Consider the following 26,015-nt stretch of genomic DNA (forward strand, 5'->3'; position numbering starts at 1 on the left):
GAGTAAGAGAGATTTGAATAAGTTCTGTCGTTTCCATGGAGACTATGGTCACGACATGAATGAATGCAATAATCTCAAGGACGAGATAGAGTTTCTCCTCTGGTCGGGGAAATTGAAAAAATATTGAGCAGAAAAGCCCCAAGCAGAAGGGAGTAACAATAATCCTGGGTTTAAGCAACAGCGGTCTCCACCTTCGCAACCTGAGCCTGTGGACTTCACTCTAGACACCATATGTGGAGGTCCACATCTGGCTGGGGATAGCAACAAAGCAAGGGAGAGATATGCGCGAACACTCCAACATGAGTTGGACGCAGCATCAATGTCTGAGGTCATGACTGTAGAGGATCGGCCTCCGAAGAACCCACGGTACGAAAGTGAGACCCACTTTCACTGAAGATGATGCACGACACGTGAGATATCCTCATAATGACCCTCTCGTCGTGACTGTCCAAATAGCAAACATGAAGGTGAAGAGATGCCTGGTCGACATGGGGAGCTCTGTGGACATCATCTACAAATCATCCTTTGAAATGATGAAACTATCTATCAATGACTTGAAGCCATGCTCTCAAGTCATTTATGGATTTAATGGAGAAGGGTTGTCACCGGCTGGAACGATCAAGTTACCAGTGACAACAGGGGATACTCCCAAGCATGAGATAGTTATGACAGAGTTTTTGATAGTTGACTATGTGTCAGCAAATAATGTGGTCATTGGTCGACCACTACTCACAACCTTGCATGCAGCAGTCTCTATATGGCACCTTTCTATGAAGTTCCCGACCAGTGTAGGCATAGGCTGCGTCCGAGGAGACTAGAGAGAAGCCAGAGAATGTTATAATGCCTCGGTGTCTAAAGCACGAAAAGGGGCTAAAGAAAACAATATGATTGTATGTGCCATAATAGAGAGGAGGTAGAGGAGATGGATGTCTACCAAAGCATTATAGTCATGGCCGGTTGGGAGAAAATGTTAGAAGAATTTGGCCAAGAAAGCACTCTTGGTTTAAGTGAACAACAAGTCCCATCTGTTGATGGAGTCACCAAATAAGGCGTTGCCCAAAGCGAGGGAATGGACTTTGATCCTCGGTTTAGGGATTATGATAGTGAGGTGGGACCTACGGAAGAGTTAGAGGAGGTTCCAATAGATGAGAATGACCCGACCAGAGGGGTCAAGGTTGGAAAAAAGCTGAAGTTAGAAGTAAAAGCACAGCTGGTAGAATTTTTGTGGAGTAATCAAGATTTCTTCGCCTGGTCTCACAAGGATATGGTGGGTATCTCACGAACTGTGATCAGCCTCGTGCTCAATGTGGATGAAAGTTATCCAGCAGTGCAGCAGAAGAGAAGGTTGCTTGACAAGGATTGAGAAAAAGCTCTCAAGGAGGAGGTGGAGCGGCTAAAGGAAAATGAGTTTATAAGGGAAGCATATTACCCCACCTGGGTTTCAAACCTAGTATTAGTGGCCAAGTCCAATGGGAAGTGGAGGACTTGTGTGGACTTTACTGACCTGAACAAAGCATGTCCAAAGGACTGTTTTCCTTTGCCAATAATAGACCAGTTGGTTGACGCAACCTCTGGTCATGAAACTTTGTCCTTTATGGATGCTTACTCAGGGTATAACAAGATTAGTATGCATCCTTCTGATGAGGAGCATACCATTTTCTGAACAGACATAGGGCTGTACTGTTATAAGGTCATGCCATTCGGCTTGAAGAATGCAGGAGCCACCTACCAGCATTTAGTGAATGGCATGTTCTGTGACTTAATCGGCAAGAACATGGAGGCGTACGTAGACGATATGCTGGTGACGTCAAAGGAAGCTCAAGGACATGTACGAGATTTGGAGGAATGCTTTGCATTATTGAGAAAATACAACATGAAGTTGAATCCCCTCAAATGATCGGTTGGAGTAAGTTCTAGAAAATTTCTTGGGTTTATTGTTAACTCGCGAGGAATAGAAGCAAATCCAAAGAAGATAAAGGCGTTCGCAGAAATAAAGTCTCCAGCTAGAATTAAGGATGTGCAAAGATTGACTGGGTGGATTGCTGCTCTCAGCAGGTTCATCTCTAAATCAACGGAAAAATTTGTCCCATTTTTTAACTTGCTTAGAGGAAGCAAGAAGTTTGAATGGACGGAAGAATGTGAGCAAGCTTTTTAGGCCATAAAGGAGCACTTGGCTCAACCTCCTGTTCTTTCGAAGCCAGTTGATGGGGAAGACCTCTTTGTTTACTTAGCAGTCACAGAGCATGCTGTTAGTGCTGCTCTAGTGCGAGAAGAAGATAAAGTGCAGCGCCCGGTGTACTACGTTAGCAAGCGACTGATAGGAGTCGAGTCCAGGTATCCCATGATTGAAAAGTTGGCCTATTGCTTGGTACTTGCATCTCGCAAACTGCTACTGTACTTCCAAGCACATCCCATTAAAGTCCTTACCGACCAGCCCCTACGTCAAGTCTTGCAGAAACCAGAGTCATCTAGTCGTCTGCTTAAATGGGCGGTTGAATTGGGCTAATTCAAAATTAAATACCAACCGAGGTCTGCTGTTAAGGGACAGGCTTTGGCTGATTTTATTGCTGAATGTATTGGGATTGCTGACCTGCCCAACCGGCAAGAGCATGTGACTGGGCAGAGAGAGGATCTTCCTACTTGGCAACTTTTTGTTAATGGGTCATCAAACGAACATCATTCAGGAGCAGGAATTATATTAGTCACGCCGAAGAAGCACCGAATGCATTGCGCATTAAGGTTCGGATTTAATGCTTCTAATAATGAGGCAGAGTATGAAGCCCTCCTAGCAGGCTTGCGCTTGGCTAGAGATGCTCGTGCCCGGTCGGTTGAAGTAAACAGTGATTCCCAATTGGTGGTCTACCAAGTCTTAGGGGAATATCAAGCAAGGGGCCTACGCATGATTGCGTACTTGAATAAGACCAAGGATCTGCTAGTACAATTCGAAGAGTATACTATTAAGCTGGTACCACGGGAGCAGAACTCTAACGTAGACGCTCTAGCAAAATTAGCTAGTGCAAAAGATGCTAAAACATTGAATATAGTACCAGTGGAATACTTGGCAGAGCCGAGCATTAATGAACTAGAAGCCATGCCCATCACAATAATTGACTCTTGGATGACACCCACCATTACTTACCTTGAGCAAGGAATCCTTCCAGATAATCGTAATGAAGCCAAGAAGATTATGAGGTAAGCTGCTAGGTATATTATGATGGATGGAGTGTTGTATAGAAGAGGGTACTCTTTGCCACTGCTAAGATGCGTAGCACCCGACTAGTCAAAAAACTTATTGACTGAAGTGCACGTAGGGTTCTGTGGAGATCATGCTGGGGGGCAGAGTCTATCTAAAAAGATTTTGCGACAAGGATTTTTCTGGCCTACAATGAATGAAGATTCCATGGAGTATGTGAAGAAATGTGATAAATGCCAGAGATTTTCTAAAGTACCCAGGGAACCTCTGAATGTCTTGAAGCAAATGCAGAGCCCTTGGCCTTTTGCAGTATGGGGCATGATCTGATCGAGAAACTACCCAAAGGGAAAGGAGGAGTGTAGTTTGTAGTAGCTGCTGTCGATTATTTCACCAAGTGGACCGAAGCCGAACCACTAGCAACGATCACCTCGAAGAAAGTGTTAGATTTTGTGGTTAAGAATATAATATGTCGGTATGGTCTGCCGAAAAAGATAGTCTCTGACAACGGCACTCAGTTCAATAGTGACTTATTTACCGATTTCTGCACTAGGCATGGCATTACGAAAAGTTTCTCCTCGGTAGCTCATCCACAAGCCAATGGGCAAGTTGAAGCCGTAAATAAGACTTTGAAGGATACTCTAATAAAGCGTCTAGAGCGAGCTAAGGGTGCTTGGGCGGAAGAATTACCAAAAGTCCTTTGGTCATACAGGACTACTGCCCGGACAGCAACTGGTCATACCCCTTTTTCCTTGGCATATGGATATGAAGCCATGTTGCCTGTTGAAGTAGACCCACCATCTCATCGGAGAACCATGTATGACAAGGTGGAGAATCACTAGTTGTTAGCCGAATCTTTAGATTTTCTTGAAGAGAGACGAGAAATTGCAAAGTTGAGAGTTGCTGCCCATTAGCAAAAGGTGGCCCGCTATTTTAATTCCAAAGTTAGAGATCGAAAGTTCCAGGTCGGAGATTTGGTCCTCAGAAAGGTGTTCATCAGAGACCCAGCAGCTGGAGTGCTAGTACCAAACTAGGAGGGACCGTATCAGATTAAGCAAGTCTTACCACCCGACACTTACAAACTTTCTCGATTAAATGGAGAGCTGATCAGGAACTATTGGAATGGCGAGCACTTGAGGAAATATTATCAATAAATACTACTTATAGAGTAGTAACTTAGTTTCAAGTGTTTAACTTGTTTTTTAAGTTTGTTTGTGAACTGGCTATTTGCTAACCAGTCATTGTATTTTTGAATAATTTTATTTTGTTTAAGACTCGTAGTTAGACACGCTTTGTCCTTTTTTTTCGAGTAATAAAAGAGATCACGTGTAGCACGGTCGAATCTTGCTACAAATTTTGCATATGTTTTGATTATTCTTACTTTGGCAGTGTCCAACTGTCAGTGCATCTTAAAACAAAAAAGGTTTTCTAGAAAGACCGGGCAGTGTTCAACTGGTCGGTATCCATCAGATGAATGACCAACGTTTAAATAGTGGCATGTTTTTGCAGTGTTTGACTGCTGAAATATCCTCTTTATATTCAATGTGTTTCACGAGTAATAATTGCTCGGACAAATTCGGTCAAGTAGCATGTGATCAAGGATTTTTCAACCCTCAATCACTTGGGGGGCACATAGGGTGTACTGGTATACAATTCAACACAAGCAATAAGAACACGAGCAAAGATATTTGTTCTCAGGCTGACTTGTATATCTTTGAAGTCAAAAGGGCCTTTAAGCTAACTTGTTTTACAAAGCTTAAGTAACTTGGAATTTTTTCCAAAGTTTTATGTTAAGAAGAACTATTCGTGTGTAAACAAAACGCTATGCTCATAAAATGTTAAAGCAATAAGAATGTGAGAAAGTATGCTTAGTAGTAACTTATGAAATGTTTAGAATTTCTAAGTTAGAAAACTAAGTACTCATATGAAAATATAAGGCATCTATGTGATAAAACTTTTAAATGACTCAAGTCTAAAAAATTGAAGTGTTCATGCCAATAGCTCAACCATAAGAGCAAAGTACAATAGCAAAATATAAAATAAATGTCTACTAGTCAGGTAAGGAGTCATCTAGGCAAATAGAGGCTCGCTGGTCGACTATGGGGCTCCCTGGTCGGGTTGTCACTCAAGTTGATCAACACCTTACTCAGCATCAGTGGCTTGTTCTGGTCGGAACGATAGCGTGGGAGAAAAAGGTGTGGCACCAGCAGGATTAGCTGCCTCCTCAGCAGCCTTTGCCTCGTATTTGGGAAGCTCTTCAGTTTTAGCCTCCTCTATGAGAATGTCGAGGTTGAGGGGTTTGTTCAACTTCCACACCTGGTAGAAGCAATTGAAACAAATCTCCTCGTAGCGAGCAAGATCAGCTTCCTTCTCTCGCTTCAGCTCCTCATTCTCACAAGACAGTCTTTCTAGCTGATCAGTCAACATCTTGTTGATTTGAGTTTGTTTTTGGTTTTCGTCAGCCAGCTCCCTAAGAGACCCATCCTGCTCAGCAACGGTCTTCTCTGCCTGCTGAACCGTGGATTTGAGATCCTTTTCTGAGGAAGTTAAAGTCTCTACTTTGGTCTGGACTTCCACCAGCTCATCATTTAAGACCTTGATTAATTCCTTGTAGTCTATTGCTTGATGCTGAGCATGGCTGATAGTGATAAGCGACTGCATGGAAAACAGGAAGCTACTACAAGTAGAAACGATTAATAACAAACTATCTTGTGATAAAATACTTACATTCATCAGTTGAGCGAGCCCCCTTTGCAGGACAACTTCAACACTAAGCTGAGGCAGAGATTCAAAGCTCTGAATAGTTGAAGCATCATGAAGAGTTTGCTCAAACAACTCCTTCCCAATGTTGCTAGCGATGTGAAGGGGCTCACTTAAGCTAGTCGAGCGAGTGGGGGTTAAACTCACAGAGGGAGAAATCGATGAGGGAGTCAGCTGCGAGATCGTGATGAGCTGCTAGGGTTGTCTTCCCTGGCTGGTCAGGGTTGTCCTTGGGACTTTGTGAGGAGGAGTTGAGCCACTTCCCTCCCCATATTTCCTCTTTTGGGCAAGGGTAGTGTTGAATTGCTTGAACATCTCTGAATCTGCAAAAGAGTAAACACAAGATTTGTTAGTAAAAAGTGGAGCAATATGTAGATAAATACTTTACTACTACCAGACAACTCTATAAATCTTGTATAACCAAGTTATTTATAACCAAACATCACACTATGACTACTGAACCTGAGTTTAGGATTTGATCAAGAAAGTCATCCTCTTCATCAGATGATGAGCTGAAGTCCGTATGAAGTTGAATGGTCTTTCCTTTCCCAGGCTGTGTGGGAATGACACGTCTGCATTGATCCTCTGGCAGGGGTTCCCTAATGATAAGGTCACCTGGTCTACGAGAGTAGGGAGACAGTCCGGGAGAGAACTGATCGGTCGCTACCTCGGTGTCAACGTTGGACTGGTCAGTTGGATTCACTTCCTCAGTAGTACTTTCTACTAGGATGTTTTGGTTACTTGGTAACAACCCCACCATCTAAAGATTGTCCACATTAACCAACTCTTTTACATTCTTCTCCACGGTGGACATGTTAGCCAATTCTTCTGCTCGAGAAAACATTTCCTTGGTAGGCAAGGGCTGGTGAAATGGACCCGCATGTGTAAAAGCTAAGTTGTTGGCTTTGATATCTGAAGTCAGAAAATACTCTGTATAGTATTTTATGGGATTTGATTTATGAGTGATACCATGGAGGTATTTGATCCCTTTACGCCTGTGGAATAGGTGGAAAAAACATGTATTGTTGTGGCTTGGGTTGGTCCTGAAGTCGAAGAGATAGTGCACTTCATGAGGAGTGGGTGGATCCCAACCTTGCAGGAAGTAAATAATGTATAAAGCGGACAATGCCTGAATCCCATTGGGAGCAATCTAGAAAGGAGAAACGTTGAAGTAGTCCACTACTAACCGAAAGAAAGGATGCAGAGGAATGGTAGCTCCTCCGAATACGTGGTACCTAGACCAGGCACAGTAAGGTCCACCAGGCTTGTTGGCTCTCTGATGAGGGCGCGGAAATATCACGTTAACCCCTTTCAGGCCTGAGGCTTGAATTTGTTTGTCGAACATGCAGGGGTTAAGTTTGGAGGGTTTGGCTGTAAACCAAGAGGGTGTTTCTTCTCCGTCTTTTCTTGGTTTTTGAACGGCTAATTGTTGAATCTCAGTGGTAAATTTCTGAATGATTTTTCTCCGAGGCTTGCTGGGTTTTTGTATCTGGCAAGGCGGTCTTGAAGAAGCCGCAGTTCGGACTTCACTGCGTTCCACTACTTTCTTTGCCGCTCTGCGAGCCACCTGAGGGACTTGGTCCTGAGGAAGTCTATTGGATTTCTTCAGCCTCATTTCTGAATGTTCAGCCTGTTGATTGAGAAACTGTTCTTCGTGGAGGAAATATAAGGCTGATCGGGGAAGGATCTTTCTGAGACGGCGAAGGCGATCTTCGGGGGTGCGACTGCTCAGAGACTTCGATGAAGAGTCGCTACTTTGAGGAGTATCGCTTGATTGCGGAATGGAGGTGTCAGAATTTGTATGGTTGTCACCTCCCCTATAGTCGAAGCGATTCATCTACAAAAAATAAAAATGGGGAGGTGAGTAACCAAACAAATATAAATCAATCAGTTCAACAGGAAAATATTTATTTTTCTACTCAGAAAATATTTATCTAAGTAGTAAAAATATAACGTGCATGAGGGAAAAATAAATTTTGATGTCTAAAGGTGCTTAAGGTCCGGAGGAGCTGTATAGGCATGGTGTCCGAGCAGGGGTGCCTAGTGTCTGGGCGGATGGTGATAACCGATCGGGTGGTGGTGAGTGCATGCGTCTGAGGGGCAGTGCTTGGATTCCGAGTAGCTGGCTTCATGTCTGAACAACGTCCGTAGTGTCCGGGCGGATGGTGATAACTGATCGGGTGGTGGTGAATGCATGCGTTCGAGGGGCAGCACTTGGGTTCTGAGCAGCTGGCTTCATGTCCGAACAACGTGCGTGGTGTCCGAGCGGAGGCGTTCGTGTCCGATCGGCCAGTGCGCGCATCTAGTGACCGAGCCGAAGTGTGCACTCGTGGAGTGTAGCAGGTGCTCATGGCCGAGCGGCTGGGCAGGCGAGCGTTCGAGTGTCTGATCGGGTGCGTGCCATCTGGGCAGGCGTGTACGCACTCGAGGAGCATAGCAGGCATGCGTGGTTACCGATCGGTGCAGCTTTGGTTGCATCAAGGGATCCGAGGAGCATCAAGGTTCCGAGGGGCTATTGTTTGGTGTCCGATCGGTGGGTACAACGATAAGTCGAACATGTTTGTGTCCGAGCAGTGAGAGGCGTGTCCCATTGATTTTGAGACATGCCCGAATATTCAAACAAAAAAGAGCCATGGTCGATCGGTCATGAACATTTTCCCAAAACCTAGTTCGAGAAAGCCTAAAACCCAAAAGAGCATTGACACAAACACTTTTTCTCACTCAAAATGCACTACAACAAGATCAAAATATGGGATTTGAAAGGTTCATATGAATTTCTAGGGATCCTATTTATCATCAAATACCTAAGGACCCAAATATGCAATATGGGATGAAAAGTTAATTTTTCTTCAAATTTTCAAGAAATTGGAGACAAAATTGGAGAAATTGGAAAAATTGGGGGTTTTGGCCTACAAGTTTTTTCTTAAGCTTTGGAAAAAAAAACATAAATGGAGATGAGGAAGAAGAACCTACCCAAATGTGTTGATTTCTTAATGAACCCTTGGATTTGCTTGGAGAAAATTGGAGCCTTCCTTGGGGTTTTGGAGTTTTTCGGCCAAGAGATGGAGGGGCTTTGAGAGGTCATGGCCGAAAGAGCATGAGGAGGTTTGTGAGCCTTTTGATTTTCTTTTTGCTTGTAAGATTGTGAGCACTTATGGGTCTATTTAAAGGGAAAAAGTGGAAATTGTCACTTATTCTTAGATTCTTGGAATTCCCTTGGTTATATTTTCTCCCCCATGATTGGAGCAGTTAATTACAGTGATCATGGTCTGCTATGGTGTCGTGGTTTGTTGCAGAGGCAGGAAAATGTGTACAGTTAGATTTTTTATTATTATGCCGTCAGCAATGGCGAAAAAAGTTTATTATGTGAGAATATCATATAATAAACTTGGGGGGCAAATGTTATCCCCAAAATTTGAAAATGATGATGTGACAATAGAAGTGACAAATGGCAAGGAATGGTTGGGTAATTTGGCTTAGGAGTGATCCGGTAAAGATTTTTGGCTGATCAGTCAAGTGTCATGACCGACCAGTCATGTGCTTGTCTAACCAGTCATGTGATTGTCCGACCAGTCAGATGCTTGTCCGACCAGTCAGCTGTTTGTCCGACCAGTCATGTGATTGTCCGACCAGTCAGGTGCTTGTCCGACCAGTCAGGTGCTTGTCCGACCAGTCAGGTGTGCTTGTCCGACCAGTCAGGTGTTTGTCCGACCAGTCAAGTGTTCGGCCGACCAGATATGTGTTTGGCCGACCAATGAGGGTTTGGTCGACCGGTGAAGTGTTTTGTCCCTCCAGTTTTCCTTCTGGGTGTGATGTAGACCGACTAAACAGATCATTGCTACGCAAGAGATCCCAGTAACGGCTTCAGCTAGAATCGGTCATACCTGCGCGGGAATCTCTCATATTATCCCAAAGAATCGCACATTATTGTATTTTAGATGTTATTATTAATTAAAATATTGAAAGAATAACATAAAGATCCTGATTATGAGGGACGGCGTTTGTATGATCCTGGGCTTATAAATTCAAAGCTCATGGCATCAGAGAAAGGATTAGGATTCTAATTTCCTGAGAGAGTATTTGTTTCTTGAGAGAAATATTGTATTCTTTTCATCTGCACTGAAGAAACTCAGTTGACTCAGGTTCATCTGATCTTGAGTGTAGATTCATAATCATAACTCTAAGTGGACTAGGCTATTACCAACACATTGGGGCTGAACCACTATAAAAATTGTCTGTGTCGTATTTTTCTCTTGAAGGTCTTTTGTCATTTTGACGTCTACATGTTGTTGGCCAAAAACGCGGTCAACACCTATCATCCTCAAACGGATGGATAATATGAGAGGATGATTCAAATACTAGAAGATATGTTGTAGGTGTGTGTGTTAGATTTTGGGGGATCTTGGAGTAAGTATCTTCCTTTGATTGAACTTTCTTATAATAACAGTTATAAGGAAACTATCGTAGTGGCTCCATATGAAATTTTGTATGGGAGGAAATACAGATCGCCCATTCATTGGGATGAGATGGGTGAGAGAAAGTATTTAGGTCTTGAGGCAGTTGAAAGGACTAATGAGGCAATTGCGAAGATAGAGCTTGAATGCCTCTACCAGAGTAGACATAAGAGTTACTCAGACTTGAAAAATAGAGGTGTAGAGTTTCAAATAGGTGATTATGCGTTTCTCATAGTTCTCCTCTGAGAGGAGTGAAACGGTTTGAAGTGAAAGGAAAATTAAGTACTAGGTTTGTTGCCCCCTTTGATATTCTAGAACGAGTTGGAGAGGTGGCTTATAGATTAGCTATGCCTCTAGCTTTATCAGGGGTTAACAATGTGTTTCTTATGTCTATGCACTGGAAGTACGTATCAAATCCTGCACATGTGTTGAGTTTTGAAAACATGGAGTTGGATCAAGATTTTTCTTATGAGGAGAAACGGGTTCAGATCCTAGAGAGAAAGGACAAGTTCTTACGAAACAAGACCATTGCCTAGTGAAAGTGTTGTGGAGAAATAACAAATTAGAAGAGGCAACTTGGGAGCTTGAGACAAATATGTGGGATCGGCATCTCGAGCTATTCAGGTAAATTTCGAGGATGAAATTTAGGTAAGGAGGGGATAGTTGTAACATCCCAAAATTTCTTGTAAGGTTTAGTTCCTTGATTATTGTGCCAGAAGGGCATAAGTGGATTTATATGTGAAATAAATTAAACATGTGTGATTATGTGGTATACATGATTTATATCGTGATATGAATATATATGCATGTTTTATGTGTATTAAATATGATGTGGGCCCATTCTTGTTAATAAGGGCATATTTGTAATTTTTTCCCATTAAGGGTATAAATGTAATTATGTGTTATATGATAGAGACCACATTATTATGTGGATACATTTACAATATTTGGCTCGAGGCAATCCTAGTAAGCTGATTAGTGAAAAAGTCACAGCGGGGTGAACCTAGGAGTATTTTGGGATACTTAGTGCATATTCGGGGTTTATTGGGTAACGTGTATTTATTTTGCTATTATTTGGGTATGTTGGGATTAATTGGGAATTTATAGGGCAAGTTGAGGAATTAACGGGAAATGTGGAAAATGACTGGTTTGCCCTTGCAGGCATTAAAGGGCTAAGGATAAGACTAGGGGCGTTTGAGTGTTTTTCCCTAAACCTTATAGGGACCTAGGCTGTAGAACCTTGAGGAAGCAAAAATAGAAGAAACATTTTCTTCACTCAGCTGCTCTCTCTTTCTTTCTCTTGTGTACTCCAACTCCTCCCTTAAACTTAATTGAGTTCTTTGGATTCTTGAGGAATTGGTTCAAGAAATTGAAGATTGGAGGCTGAAGTTGATTGGAGGTTTAGCTTAGGGATCAAAATCACTTCTAAGGTAAGCTTTATAACATGTTTGCTCTATGAATTTCTCTGATTAAGTTTAGGTTTTAGCTAAGTTTAGTGTTAGCTTCAATTGCTGAGTTGGGATAAAATTACAGTTTGTTTTTGGGGTAATTTTTGTGACCATGTTGTGTTTATAAGAGTCATGGAATCAATTCTGGTTTTAGGATATGTTCAGGGTGAGATTTGGTGACTTTGGTTCAGGGGAAAACGTAGGAGAAGTGTTGGAAAATATGAGTTTGCGGGGTCGCGTCGTGACCCTGTTCTTAAGGGGGTTCACTGAACCACCTTAGCGCTGGGATGTTGGGTAGGGTGCTCTCTGACTTGTAGAGGGTCGCGATGCCTCTGAGGAGCGTCATGACTCAAATAGACAATGTTAGTCAGTTACGGTTTTTAAGCTCGGAAACTCAAACCTAGGGGCTCGAGAAGGTTCCTACTACCCGGTTTAGTAGAATTCGAGGCCACGGGGGCTAGAACTAGGTTTGGAAGTCTTTATTTACCTGAGATTGATGGAGGTTCCATATTATTGTGACTTAGGGATAATTCGGGCATTTGACGAGGGTCGTATCTAGGTCGCTTACCCATAACTTGCAGAGTTCAGGTACGAAAACTGTGTGTGCACATAGAGCAAGGCATGGCCCGATATTCTGTGCTTGTATTGTGCTTAGTGTTGTGTAAATGTTTGTAACTATATTGTCATATATGTGTTTGTGATTGAGTGGCAAGGGCTGGGATCGGCAAGGGCCGAAATCAGCAATAAGCATGCTGAATGCAGGCCGCCATGGATGACCATCTATAGGTGTTGTACTCACCCACTTAGTTAGGACTATGAACCTAGTGCATGGTAACGAACCTTGACCGGCTTAGGCCACTGTTGTGAATTTTAATGGATGCATATGGATTATCTGTTGTGTTTGTTTAGTTATGCACTTATTGAAATGAATTCTTATATGAGCATGAGTTGGAGGGCTCGGAGCGGTGTGTACATGTTTGGCCTACCTAGCTGCCATGGTTGGGGTACTTTTGAGGAATGCATTGTAAATGTCTGATTTTTTCACCTAGGTCGACCGTACAATGACTTTTGTGTTGTAAATATGTCTTAAACAACGTTCTGGGATCCCAATGTAACCTTACTATGATCTTAATGAATGTTTAAACCTTTTTTACATATGAAAATGTTATTAAACGAGTTGTTACTTTTTTTTTTGGTAAATCAGCAAGCTTGAATTATGCACAATAACTTACAAACACGAATCAATTACAAACACCAAACAATTAATTACATTGTAACTTCCTCACCCAATCTAAGTCCTCCTGTCCTAGGTTCCCCTTATACAACAAACAAAATCTATTACAAACATCAGCTTTAATTTTCTGAGTTACATAACCCACCATAGGCACCTGAAGCTCCCAATAAGCAGCATTTCTAGCTAGCTCTCCAAATGTGGTACACACTAGCACTAAGAGTACAATAATAAACTCTTCTTCTATAGGTAGAATGTCTACTGTGCCTAATCCAATTCATAACCCCAACCAGCTCAAAACGATGAGTTCCTATCCTTAACCAAGCCAAAATAGGATCCAAACAATTCTTACTGAATTGACATTCAAAGAATAAATGTCTATGACTCTCAACAAACTGGCCACAAATAACACAATTAGAATCTTGGGCAATACCAAATCTGAAAAGTCTGTCTCTAGTCAACATCCTTTGCTTTAATACCAACCAAGCCACAAACTTGTGCTTTGGAATTCCTTGCCTTTCCCAAATTAAAGAGAATTTCCACCTGGTCTCAGATTTGTCCTTCAGTAGATTGTACAACTTAGCTATACTGTAATAAGGCCAGCTGAAAACAGTTCCATGATAAGCTTCCTTTAACTCATCCTTGACCCTGACAATTTGCTTCCAATACCAACTGCAAGTGCTAGGCGCCTTATAACCCCACCAATCTTCCTGTTTAATGTAGACATTATGTACCCACTTCACCACAATTATATTCCTTGTTAGCAATGGCCTATATATATTTCCCGATGGCACACATATTCCACAATCCTATATCTTTAAAACCAAACTCTCCCTTCTATTTAGATTTGCTAATCTCTGCCTAGGAGACTTTCCCAGGACCTTCCATACTATCGCCACTCTTCCATAAAAAAGCTCTACAAATTTGATTAATTCTAGCAATCACTGATCTGGGTAATATAACAATTTGAGACCAGTAAGTATTTATGGACAGCAAAACAGAGTTAATTAGAATACACCTCCCTGCATAAGATACATTCCTTGAGCTCCATATTCTTATCCTTTTCACCACTTTATCCACCAAACACTCACACTCAGCTTTAGATATCCTTTTACTGCTAATTGACATCCCTAAGTATTTAAAAGGAAACCTACTTCGAAGAAAGCCAGTCATCTCAGTAAGCTAAAACCAAACCTCCTCCTGCAATCCCACTCCATAAATGGCAGACTTCTTTTGAATAGCCTACAAACCAGATGCCTCAAAAAATAACTGGAAACCTCTTAATATCAGATAAACAACCTTGAAATCACCCCTGCTAAACAACAATAAGTCATCTGCAAAGCACAAGTGAGTAAGCTGTAAACTGTCACACCTAGGATGGTATTTATAGTCTGGATGCTGAGCAATTTTAGCAAAAATTCTAGATAGATACTCCATCCCTATTACAAACAGTAAAGGAGACATCGGGTCCCCTTGCCTTAACCCTCTCTTAGCATGAATAAGATCTGATGGAGCCCCATTAATCATGAGGGAAACTCTAGCTGAAGTAACGCAACTCATCACTAACTGTACAAACTGTATAGGAAACTTAAGAGCTACCAGCATTTCTGGTAAAAAATTCCAGTCCAAAGTATCATAGGCTTTCTGAAGATCAATTTTGATGAGGCAAGCTGACTGAGCATTTTTCCTACCATACCCTCTAACTAGATCTTGACACAACATTATGTTATGAGCTATGTTCCTTCCTTTAACAAAACCACTCTGATTTTCAGAGATAATAAATGGTAGAATCTCTCTAAGTCTCATACATATAAGCTTGGTAGCAATCTTATAAACCACATTGCAACAAGCAATTGGCCTATACTCACTGACATTCTTAGGACAACTAGACTTAGGGATAAGAGTTATATTTGTTATATTGATTTCTTTGAGAATCTTCCCCGAATGAAGAAAAGACAGCACTGCCTGAACTAAATCATTCCTTCTAATATTCCACGAATGCTTGAAGAAAGTACTGCTATACCCATCTGGACCCGGAGTTTTCTCATCAGGAATCGAGAAAAGAGCAGCTTCAACCTCCTCTTGAGTATATTTTTCCATCAAATACTCAGCTTGCTGCTCTAAAATAGTAGGACCATTATGCACCACCGAGTCCAAAACAACCCTCCTACCTCTCATAACTGAACCCAGAAGCTCCTCATAATAATCTTGAAAAGCCTTTTGAACTCCTTCCTGACTATCCAGCTAATTACCTTTCATATCCCAAATAGAGAAAATGGATTTCTGAATATTCCTACTCTGAATGCTATTATTGAACAATTTCGTATTTTCATCCCCATGTTTTAACCACTCCACTTTAACTTTCTACTTCAAAAATTGAATCATGTCTTTTATGAGCTTGATGATAATCTCTCCTTCTTATGATCTCCTCATCTATCAGCTGACTATTACCTGGTTCAGCTTGAATTTTCTCTTGAACTTCTAGCATCCTCTAAAGCTTCTTCGCCTCTTGAACAAACACGCCCCCTTTCCCTTCTCTGTTAAGCTTTTTCAACTCCACCCTAAGCCTTTTTAACTTTGAAATCAGACAAAACATTGGGGTCCCTTTAACATCCTTATTCCAACTCTTAGCCACAGTCCTCTGAAAACCATCAAGATTACTCCAAAAATTAAAGTATCTGAATGGTTTCCTATTCTCATGAAATGAGCCAAAGTTCACCAAAAATGGACTATGATCCATTTCTCCTTCAGGGAAAAAAATTACTTCAGCAGAAATGAACTTCTCAAGCCAGCTATAATTAGCCAAAACTCTATCAAGTTTAGCATAAACCCGATCCTTACCTGCTTGCTTATTATTCCAAGTAAAAAAGGAACCCGAAGACTTCACATCTACTAACCTACAATGCGCCACACAAGTTTGAAAAGGGGCCAATTCCGAACCATTACCATGATAAGGCAATCTATCAGATGGAGATAAAACATAATTGAAATCTCCCATAACTATCCAAGGGCAACTAATCTCATGACCAATATTTTCCAAATCCGCCCACAACCTCTCCCTACCTTTCATATCATTAAACGCATACACTACAGTAATAGCAAACTGATCTCCATTTTTGACAGAGACAATGAAATGCATCCATTGATTAGAATTACCTCGAATATCCACATCAAAACTAGATGGATTCCAAGCCACCACAATTCTACCATTAGGATGATGCATTAAGTTTGAAGTGAAACACCAACCCTTAAACATATTAAGGTATAAGGACCCCATATTTGAAGTCTTTACCCTTGTTTCTAGAAGGCTAACAAAACCAATTCTTTTATTAGAAATCATTCGCATGACCTCCCGTTGCTTGCTAGTTTTGTTAAGCCCCCTAACATTCCAACCAAATAATCTATCCATCGATAAATGGAGGCTCTCCCCCTCCATTCATATTAGTCTGCATCTCCTGTAAAGCTTCCCCAACATGAACCTCAGCTGCTTAAAACTGATCCAGCACAGAAAAGGAATTACTCTCTTGCACCTCCTTGTTCTTAACCAGTATCCCCTTCTTCCCATTAATTTGTTGAAACCCCTCTACTTTTTACCCAGATTTTTCCTGGCCCTGAACTGTCTTGCCTATAGTCTGAAGATGATCTGAACTTGAAACTACACCTTTCTTCACTTGCCATATTTTTTATGATTCTCCTTGGGTCAATCTCTTCTTACATACTTCATTCCTATGACCAATCCCATGACACTGCGTACAAATGTCAGGTTTTCATTCATATTGCACTTCAACATACACATATTCCACCTTTGCATCTTCAAACTTGATTCGATGTGGTAACTCTTTTGTAAGACTCACTTCAATTAGGACCCGAGCATATTGTAGCTTCTCCCTAGTCATTGTTGCTCGATCTTGCTTCACCATCTTCCCAATTGCGCCAACTATGTTTGCCATTGATCTTGTACCCGAGTATTTTAGCTCATGATTTCTCAACTGAGCCCAAACCGGAACTGTCAAGACTATTTCCCTCGTGAACTTTGAATTAGGGTCCCATCTTTTCATGATAAGAGGCTTCCTATCAAAGAACTGCTATCCTCCATTCAGAATTCCATCTCTAGCCTCCACCGAATTAAATCTGAGTAGAAAAACCCCTGGAGCTAATAGCCCAATCTTACAAATTCCCTTATCATTCCAAATTCTGCGGAAAAATCCTTCCATCACCGTTATTGGGGGATTGGCTCCCAGAACATAACAAACTAAAGCTGAACTCCAATATTGAACTTCTTCTTCTATGTCTTCTGCCTCTATCTTAACACATTCATAATCAATATGGAAAACTAGATTAGGGTTAGATGTACCTGATTGCCCTTTCTTGACCGATCCTTCTTCAGGACTCCCAACCAGTCATTAAGAGTCTGCATCACCATAGACTGTCGAGCCATATCAACATGCTCCTGCTCTATTCCATTCTTAGAGTTCATAGAAGATTCCTGCACCCGAACCTCCTCTGCATTTTCTGATCAATTCGCATCAGTTTCCTCCTCCTCGTGAAAGACCATAGCCTCCACCCCAAGAATTCCAGCCATAGATTTTACTTTCGTGACTGGATCCGTGGATGATGGCCCTCTTTTCTTCTTCCCTGGCATTTTCTTCTTCATTCTCGGTCTCCCTGCCATGGCACCAGCTCAAGCTGAAGAGAGAGCGGGAATTCTAACTGAACGAGTTGTTACTTTAGTTTAATTGCACTTTTTGGACTAACACCTTGATTAGCAAGTCTAATACACATTTTAAAACCACATGGTAACGACTCTAGGGTAGTAGGGCATTACACATTTGATGAACTTAAAGGTTATTTGTTTAAACCCTTAGAACAAAACCCTCCAGTTGTCCTACTAACCAGTTCATATGTCTCAAAATAATCGATTCCTTCATTTTGTTTAAACCCTTTAGCTAATCTTCTAGCTTTGAATGATTTGTATGTGCCATCAGTGTGATATTTCCTCCAAAATACCCATTGCACTCAATGGGTTTTGAACCTTATGAAATGTCTACTGATTCTCATGTGTTGTTTTACATAATTGAATCCACCTCATCATTTATTGCCTCTTTCTAAAAGCATAGTTTCTCAAAGACATTGCTTCTTGGTAGCTTTTGAGATCATCCTAAACTTGAAGAATCATAGGAAATTTCCATACGTATTCTTCAAGTTTACTGTAGAGTATATATACTTGAGAACATGTATCAATTGATACCAACTCTTTAAGCCTTTGGCTTCTTTGAGGAAATATATGTTGGTCATCAACCTTTGGATCTTTCATTTACGAGATTCTCAAAAATTTGTGGGTTCTTGAGAGTTGTTGTCATAATATAACATATTCTCATTGAACTCCACTTCTCTTGATTCAATTATCACATTAGACTCCAAGTCTAATATCCTATAGGCCTTGCTATTTGAGTCATTGCCAACAAATGCACACTTTACAACCCATTGACGCAACTTGGTCCTTTTAGGCTCTGTGCTCTTTCAATAACCAAGGCACCCCCACACTTTAAGATAACCTTGGTTAGACTTCTTTTCAATTCATAACTCATATGAAGACACATTATTTTTTAATCATAGGAATTTGATTCAATATATGACACGCAGCAAGCAAATCTTCACCCTACATATTATAACAAAATTTAGCATGTAAAAGCATAAAGTTATTCATCTCAGGATAAGTCCTATTCTTTTTTTAAGCTACTCCATTTTTTTGTGGAGGGTATGGTGCAGTGCATTCATGTATAATATCATGTTGTTCACAAAACTCATTAAAATCATTTGAAAAGTATTCACCACCTCTATCACTTCTAAGTCTTTATTTTCCATTCTATTTGATTTTCTACTTTATCTTTATAGATTTTAAATGCATTAAATGCCTCTTCTTTACTCTTAAGCAAATACACAAGAATACCTAGAGCAATCATCTATAAAAGTCATGAAGTTTCTATTTCCTCCTCTAGTCAACATGTCATTCAATTCACATAGATCACTATGTATTAAATCTATCAAGTTTAAACATCTATCAACACCTGGAAAATGTTTATTTACCATTTTAGATGTAACACATAATTCACATTTATCATGCTCTGTCACATACCAATTAATCAATCAACATTTATTAACTTTTTTAATTGTGATATGACCTATATGAGCAAGTCTATTATGCCACAAAGTAATAGAACTAGAATTAATCACATTACAAGATTTATATGCCACATTATTATTGTCATTATCAAGAGCACAAAGTTTGATCATCCCATCATATGAATAACCCTTTCCCACAAAAGTGCCTAATTTAGTCAAAATGAGTTTACTGGATTCAAACTCCATTTTGATACCAGATTTACTCAATAGATTTCCACTTATAATGTTTCTAGTCATATCAAGAACATAAAAAACATTAGTTAGAGTCACTTTCTTTCCATTAGTGAAGAACGCATGAAGGAAACCCCTCATAGTACCTTTGATCTCTTTTCATTTCCCATCTGGACATCAAGTCCCACCTTTGTATATTCAAAGGTGTTGAAAAGAGTTTTATCATAGATTGTATGAATGGTGGCACAAGTATCATACCACAATCCTTGCACCTTTCCTTAGGTTTCATTAGCTTCACTCAAGGTTGCAATGATCTCAACATGAAATGCATTGGACTTGGTATCATTACTTAGGTTTACAATGATCTCATCTTCAATCGCATTGACCTTAAAACCTTCACTTTCTCTTGCAATGATCTCATATTCAATTGCATTAACATGTTCATGTTCTCTTAAGGTTTCATTAGTCTCATCAGTACATGCATTAACTATGTCAATTTGCTTTAGAGTTATCATACAATCATCATCGAATGCATTATTCTCAAACAGGGTTTCAATGCATTCCTCATTGAATACATTAGATTTAATTATGGTCACAAAGACCTCAACATCCATTAAAGTAACCCAATTAAATTCATTTAGAAGAGAAATGATCTCATCATCATTTGCCTTAACCTTAATCTCATTATGGTTAATTTTACAATTACCATATCTCACATGAATGATCAATAACTTTACAAACAAAAAAAGTAATACAATAACCCTTGAATTGTTCATTAACATTCACCATTGTTATCTTAACATAAAAAATAAATTCAAACTCACAAAAATATGGCAGCAAACACATTTCATTCAAATTTTTGAAATCTACACATTTAGAAATAAGGAATTTGATTATACCGATCTCCTTAAGTATGTATTTCCATTTTTTTGTCTCATCCTTTGTTGATGAAGACATTGAATCCATATCCACATTCATGTAGAGTATATCCAAATAGAACTTTCTTTGAAATTTTATGGTTACGTGTTCAACACAAACCAATTCTTGAAGCAAGGATTTGAAGGTTGTAGAAGATGAAACAATTTCCCTCATTGTTGATTGTGCAAAACATGAAAATAAAGTAATTGGAATAGATATTTTGACTGTAGGGAATTTATGGCTTCACACTTTCTTAATCAAAAATGCATAATAGGAAAAGTTCAAGATTACAAACCCTAGATTCTAATGAAGAACCTTATTCAAATTATGAATGCAAATCTTGATAATCAAAGAATCATGTTCATGGTATGAATGCAAATCTTGATAATCAAAGGACTATGTTCATGGTATAAATGCAAATCTTGATTATAAAGGATTTAGTGATTAAATGATTATAAGATGAACTTAGAAATATTTAATCATCAATACTAACAAAATAGACAGCATAACATAACACAAATAAAAAATTAGGGTGTATAGAGATACAACCTTTTGTTTGAGCAACTTAAATCTTCAAACTTGGGAACATATAAGGCTTATACACAATAAGAATATTGATGTCCAAAATCTCTATTCCAAGCCTTCCCTTGTTACTTGAAGCATCAAGCAAGTAGAATGAGATTTAGGATTTAACAAGCCTTGAAACTCATGCAAGTCTAGCATTGTTTGATGAGTTTCTTGGAGAAAACTAGTAATCATGAGAGCTAGAGAGAAGTGAGTGATCAAGTCATCAATTAACTCATATGAACCCCTTAAATAGTATAGGACCATCATTAGACACAACCAATGATATTAGAGCATTTAAATTTAAGTTTTAAAGCTAAATTATATAACCGTACGAACATGCAATAACGGCCCAGGCGTTATATTGCCTGGCACCAGGAGATATATCGCCTTCCAGGAGATGCATCACCTAACACTAGGTGATACATCGCTTTGTCTGTCTCGTTAAGGGTTTCATTAGCCAGGGGACACGTCACCTCCCAGGGGCAAAGCATCACCGATGCCCTTGACTTTGCACACCAAAATATGTCCCAAAATATCCCTAAATTCTCTCAAACTTATTGGGTACTCGTATATACTCAAAGTGAACATTTCGGACCCAAAAAGATAATTTATAAATGCCCATACCAAAAGTCAACTTTCACATGTTGACTTTAGTGAAATCGTTATTGTTTTAGAACCTCTTCGTTTCTAAACAATTCCACTATGTATTTAACCAATCTCAAAACCATTCGGGGGTTTAGGGGACGATTCCCTTAGGGTGTTAACTAGGTTTATAGGTCCCAAAATTTGGAGTTTGATTCCCGAGTACGTAGGTAGATTTGGTTTCTAATTGGTGTACAATAATTGTTGTGAATGTTTTTTGAGAGGCTCGAAAGATGATCGCTCTTGAGGTCATCTTGTTTTTTTCATTGCATCTAAGGTAAGAGAACTAGCATATGCACACAGAGCAGCCATTGGCCCTAATATTAACATGTAAATGGTTAAGACCGCGTACTTGGAGGTAAGAGAACTAGCTTAGCTTATGCACATAGAGCGGCCATTGGCGGTTGTATTCTTACGAGGGCGTCTCCTAGGCCTACGAGGTGGGGCCTGAGTGTCTCGAGGAGGCGTCTGTACTTCACCGGCTAGTCTGGCAAGCTCTTCATTGTGTTTTGTAGCTTCTGCCAACTGTTTGCGCAGTTGGCGATTCTCAAGTTCAATAATTGGAACATATCTCTCGGGATTATAATACATGTCCTCGTCGGCCCTGGGGCAGGTGGTCCTCGTGAGTTGGATGATTCACTCCTCTCGTCGGGGTAAGGATCCACCATAGGCAGCTTTCCAGGCCGTCGGGGGTACTGTTCATCACAAGGACTTTCCTCCTCAGGTATATTGGGGTTGCTTGCCGCGACCATTGCTGATCCGAGAGGCTCCCTGACTAAACAGGCTCACATCTCTGTTTAATAGCTCTCAATGAAAGAACCAAACCGTTGACGCCGTTTTTCGTCAGCTTAAGAAAGAAGAGCAATTAAACAAAAATATACTAGAGGAAGTTATAAAAAAAATGAAAACAAGATCTTTTTAGGTGGTTCAGTGGTTAAAATCTGCCTAGTCCACGAGTCTATATTATTATCTCTTTGGAGTTTTCTGGAAACTTTCAAAGAAATATTTGCCCAAAGTTTTCTCTCGAAATATTAATATTTCGGTCCCCTACAAATGAATTTTACATCTCTATTTATAGAGAGGGTTTCAGAATTGGCTCCCACATATTTTGGGAAAATATTCTGTAAATCCAATAATATAATGCCAATAAATGCATTATTTACTACGTACGCGGTAACATCCCATAAAATGTGGGATTGAGTAACAAATTACATCAGATCCCTTAAACATAGGGAATTAATAACAATAAATGCATTCACATAGAATCGACGAGCTTAGACGCCAGATCTATGCACCTTCGAGACCATTTCCCTATTATGAGCTTATCATCTTGCTTCGCCTATGTTCCCACCAAGTAATCATTGACAAAGCTGTCACCTTCGAGCTTACAGCCCTCGAGCTCGAAGCATCAAGAAGTTTATACAAGTGTTGAACCCTTGCTAATGTGAGTTGCGAGCCTATTTTATAAGCTCGGAGCATCTTCGAAACTATATATTGTTCGAGCTTATGAGGTCTTCATTTACCACAAAACTGTCTGACTAGAAGATCACATGATGACTATGCTTATTTTGAGCTCACACCTTACGAACTTGAATTTCGAGATCAAGATTTCCATCCTCGAAATTTTAGTGTAACAAAATCCTCGAGGTTCCTTTTACAGTTCCTCTTACAATACCCATCTATATGATAGTGGGAACAATTCCCATTGTAGTTGGAGTGGGAAACTTCTTTGCCCTTGCTTTTATTAATGGTAGGCTTATGATTGTGTGCCCAATCATTACTAATAGATTCTTGCTACTTTTTCACTTTTTAATATTATCAGTTAATTTGTCATTAGCAAGAATTGACATATTAGAGTTTCCTCCAGTCATTGTAAAACTGTAATTAAACAAAAGAGAAATAATAAATACAACCATACACTAATACAACTTAAATCATAGTATTCATATAATGAAATAAAAAATAGACATGATGCATGCTTACAAAAACCTATTCATACAAGTACAATGATGAGATAACCAACACAAGTAAGTGTCGTTGATATGTCAGGTCAAATACTTGCTAGTTAAAATGAGATGCACTAAATTGTTATTATATCAAAATATATGATATCTTTATAATAAACAATTACTGTTATTTTGGTCAAAAATATATCCAGCTAGGGTAGATATATTTTTTGTGAGTGTAACCTGCATTTTAAGGTTTCTTGACCTAACCCATGAGTGTCGTCGATAGGATAGATCAAACATGGAATACATATTAAAACAATATCACAAAGAGGTATAATTGTTGAAATCCTAGCCAAATCACCTCTTGACAGGGAGGACGAAAGCAAAGTTGTCTCAAGGCCTTGACTAGAACCAACGTTTTTCAACCAAATAGTAGAGACCGTAGGTTATAGTGACTTGTAACCTTCTCTCACTCACCATTTTAGAAATAAAATGTTTTCTATTAAAGTATCTCATATTTTAATTACTAAGTGATTATTACCAAAATTTAACTATTAAATCTAAATAACATATGCAATCAAAATTTTAACTCTTAAAATTCTAAGATTACAAAATTTTGAATAATTACTCACAATTACTAATTAATTATACTCTATGTTTTTCCTAGGTATTAAACTCATTAATAACATGAAAACATATTAAGGTAATCTAGACATGTTATTAATGTGACATTACTCAATTTAACTATTTTAATCTAATTCACATCATTTGTTTCCATTTATGGGAGAAAAAAAAACTATAGTACATTTAAATCCTAGGAGACATGTTAATAATAAAATTAGCATTCATACATAGCATGTCATTTTAATGATGCAATGAGCGAGCATTCCTATTCTATATGGCATGTGAAGTTATCATATCAACATGTTTCCAATTATATAATATAATGACCGGGTTCTCTTTCTTAAATTGAAATTACAAAAATTCACCAACACATTCCTCCAGCTTCAAAGCTTCTTGTAATCTCCATGACCTTTGTCATTTGTTGTGGGCTTTGGGAATTGAACACTGAAACCCTAACCTTAGATTCTAAATGAGATGACATAATTTACAAAATTAAGATTTTGTCAAAAGTTTGTAAACTTTTGTTATTAAAATAATAATTTCATAAATCATTAATTAATAACTAATGGAAAGTGTTTACCATTTATTAAATAATAATTTCATAAATTATTAATCAATAACTAATGGAAAGTGGTTACCATTTATTAAACAATAATTTCATAAATTATTTCTTAATAACTAATAGTTTCAAAAAATATTATCAAATATTTTTGGAAAAATTATTATAAATTGTTTTTTAAACTATTATTATAATTACAATCATTAGAATTATAATTATTAAAATTATATTTAATTAATAATTAATTAGTTTCTATAAACTAAATTTTGACTCCAATTAAGGTGTTCAAAAAATTCCATTTCTCTATATGAAATTAAATTATTAATCTTATTAGTGATTTGTTAAACACATATTTGATTTCAATAAATCATATATTTTTCACTAAGAATTGATAACTAATAATATTGTTTGATAAACAATGTATTTGACTAATTTAATGGTCAAATACTCCCAATAATAAAATTAAGCAAAATTGAACAATTTATTTTCTTAATTTTGAATTAAGCCATTAAATGTCTTGTAAGCCAAATTTATCAATTAATAATTTAATTGACAATAAAATAATTAATTAAACAATTTAATTAATATAGTTGAATTTTTTAAATTTGAATTTAAATAATTAATTCAAATTCGAATTTGGTAACTATCACAAATTTCCCTAATGTTAAGGAGGTGAATATTCTCTTATTGTTTCTTAAACAATAAGATTGGGCCATTCAACTAACAACCCTACTATTATCATAAATATCATAATGTCAAATATTAAAATATATATATTTATTTTAAATTAAATAACTAATCATATTAATTAAATAATATAAATAAAACAAAACAAAAATACTTTTAATATTGCGTCACCGCAACTACTAAAAAAAGTTTAATTAATTGATCAATATAGATAAATTAACAAAGTCACTGTTCAAAAACCGTAAGATTTTTTTTTTGTTTATACAATTACAATAAAAAAAATTCAAAACAATTTTGGTTATCTTCAATCCTATTGAATAACATCTCAATTCAAGAACGCAACTTAAATTCTAAAAACTATATATTTAAAAATAAAATACAAAGAACTTATATCCAACAAAACAATATGGGTGTACATTGAACCTAATTCAAAATTTAACAACATAACCAAGAACAAAGAGAATCATATAGTTAACGACCAATCTCGTTTATCACATCCCTTCAGCATATTCAAAATATAATAAAAATAAGAACAACCCTTAAGCCCACTCATAAAACATGTGCTCTACGTGTTTATATATTCAAAATAATCACAGATCAGATTCATGACACTCGATCTAAACCATTGCTCT

Source organism: Humulus lupulus, chromosome 1 (genome assembly GCF_963169125.1).
Source record: "Humulus lupulus chromosome 1, drHumLupu1.1, whole genome shotgun sequence".
Classification (NCBI taxonomy): Eukaryota; Viridiplantae; Streptophyta; class Magnoliopsida; order Rosales; family Cannabaceae; genus Humulus; species Humulus lupulus.